This window comes from Lontra canadensis, unplaced genomic scaffold (genome assembly GCF_010015895.1).
Source record: "Lontra canadensis isolate GAN:19392208 unplaced genomic scaffold, GSC_riverotter_1.0 scaffold205, whole genome shotgun sequence".
In the NCBI taxonomy this organism is placed as follows: domain Eukaryota; kingdom Metazoa; phylum Chordata; class Mammalia; order Carnivora; family Mustelidae; genus Lontra; species Lontra canadensis.
Window position 1 is genome coordinate 1,267,779 of NW_022631199.1, and position 2,935 is coordinate 1,270,713.

Here is a 2,935-nt window from a genome sequence, read left to right on the forward strand (position 1 = left end):
GCTGCTCTCCTTGGTATTGAAACTGCACTCCTTGGTAGGTGAACTTGGTCCTGGCTGGGTTTCTTGTTGATCTTCTTGGGGAGGGGCCTGCTGTAGTGATTCTCAAGTGTCTTTGCCCCAGGCGGAGTTGCACCACCCTTACCAGGGGCCGGGCTGAGTAATCCACTCGGGTTTGCTTTTGGGAGCTTTTGCTCCCTGAGCACTTTCTGTAGAGTTCTGGAGGACGGGAATGAAGATGGCAGCCTCCCAGTCTCCGGCCCAAAGGAGCTGAGAGCCCGGGGCCCCACTCCTCAGTGTGCCCTCAGAGAATATCGCCCAATTACTCCCATCACCCTGCCTCTGGCCGCTCTCGGAGCTGACCGAGCCTTCGACCGGTTCAAGGTAACCCCGAGCTTAGAGCTCACCCCTCGGCTCTGTCTCTGTAGCCTTCTTCCCCGTTCTAATACCTGTAAGCTCTACGACACTCAGCCACCCGCGATCCTTCTGTGACCCTGCGGGACCTGAGGCCACGCTGACCCCGCTTGGGCTTCACCCCGGTTAAGCCTCTGGAGCAATGTCCCTCAGCGGAACAGACTTTTAAAAGTCCTGATTTTGTGCTCCATTGCTCCGCCGCTTGCCGGGAGCCGGCCCTTCTCCCCGCGGTCTATCTTCCCGTCCCTTTGGATTCACTTCTCCGCCAGTCCTACCTTTCAGAAAGTGGTTGATTTTCTGTTTCTAGAATTGCTGTTCTTCTTCTCTTCGATCTCCCATTGGATTTGTAGGTGTTTGCAATCTTTAGATAAGCTATCTAGCTGATCTCCCGCTACCTTGAAGTAGTCTCAGCCTGCTACTTCTCCGCCATCTTGACTCCTCCCTCCAATGACAATATATCTTGATGTCAGTTTGAGTTTGTTGATTTTGATGTGAATTCTTTGTACTTCCTGAATTTGGATGTCTGATTCCTTCTCTAGATTAGAGAAGTTTTTGGCTATCTTTTCCTCAAATAAATTTCCTGCCCCCTTTTCTCTTTCCTGCTTCCAGGACTCCTATGATATTAATGTTACTGTGTTTGATAGTCACTGTGTTCCCTAAGTCAATTCTCATGTTGCATTATTCTTCTTTCTCTGTTTTGTTCAGCTTAGTTATTTTCCATTATTTTATCTTCTAAATCACTCACTTGTTCCTCTGCCTCTTCCATCCTTGTGTTCACTGCATCCTGTCAGTTTCAAATCTCAGTTATTACATTTTTCATTTTTGACTGATTTATTTATATATCTTTAAATTATGTTCAGTTACCCACCATATAGTATATCATTAGTTTTTGGTGTAGTGATCAATGATCCATTAGTTGTATATAACACCCAGTGCTCATCACTACTTGTACACTCCTTAGCTCTTTAGCTCTACACTAAGGGTCTTCTTGATGTCTCCATTCTTTTCCCAAGCCAAATAGCATCTTTATAATTGTTGTTTTAAATTATCCAAGAAGCATATTACGTATATCTTTCTTTTATTAGATCCCTGGCTTTGACCATTTGTTTTTCTTTCTTTTAGGATGAAGTCCTCTGTCTTGGCATTTTGTTATGTCTCTGTGTTAGGAAATCCCATTATGTTTTTTGTTCCTGAAAGTAATGGCTTTATGAGGAAGCTATATAGAGTCTTGGGCTGGTTTCTTGGGAAGGGTCTCTGATATGTACTAGGTACATTCTGCTGTGTTTTGACTGCTCTTTCCTTCAAGGAAGTTATCTATAGAAGTTCTCCTTGCCTGCAGTGGGCAGTGTCCTTTCCTTGAGTAGAAAGTTGTGAGTTTTAACAAGGTGCACTCTTGTTGGCTTGTGAAATGGGACCTGATGCTCCTTACACTAGAAATGATGACTTGCAAGACTCTATTTAAGAGACTAGGTGTGGGAGGGGTTTCTGCTGGTCTTCTGGGGAAGTAGTCTGCCTCCCTGGTACTGATGCAAACTTCACTGTGAAGGGCAGTACTGGCAGAGTGCAAGGGTATGGGACCTGGTATAAGCACATTAGTCAGTCAGTACTGACATTGTTGCACCAAGGTGGATTTGCATTTATACTGTGATATAGGGGAAGGAGATATTCTCAGCTATATGTTTTGTTCCTAGAGCAGAGTCTCCATCTTTGCTGCTCTGAAGCAATGACCCCACATAGAGCAAACCACTTCCTCATGTATCTCAGGCAACTGCTCCAGATTGTTACCTACACGATGTCTGCCTCTGGGGCTGGTTACCTACCTTCTCTCCAGGAATAATGCAGAACTCTTCATGCTCTATCCCAGCCAAGCGTACTGTCTTTCAAAACTCTAGGCACTAGGGATGTGTTGTGGGCAGGAGTCTGTGCACATTCCTTGGGGAGGCTCTCATTGTGATGTGACTGAGGAGGCTTGACCAGTAAGGGCAATATTGCCAGAGTGCAGAGGCATGGGTCTTCGAGTAAGTAGGCTATGCAGCCAGCGTGAAGACCAAGTTGCACTTTGCAGGTAGCTCTGCATTTATGCTGTCAGATGGGAGATGATGGCACCTGGTGTCTCCTTTGTCCATTGAGAGGATTCCCCAGGAATGTTACTTCTCAGGGGTGTGCTCCAAGAAAGTGAATAATCTCTCCACTGTATGCCCTGGGTGTTCCTCAGATCATGACACCTGTTCCTGGGTTATTTACCTGTCTTCTATCCAGGGGTAGGACAGAATCCTCAGGGCTCCATTCCAGCCAAGTTTGCTGACATTTACAATTCTAGAATTCAAATACTGCTGGTTGAAAAAAACATGAAAATCAGCTTCTCTCATTTTCCAGCCAATGGCTTTGGGGGAACTGTTCTTCTTAGGTATTTCCCTGTATGCTCCTCTCTCTCTTTCACCTTTCTCCATTAAAAGGGCTCCCTCTCTTCTGTAGTACCCATGATCCATTTCTTCCACAAACTTTTACTCTGCATTTCCTACCT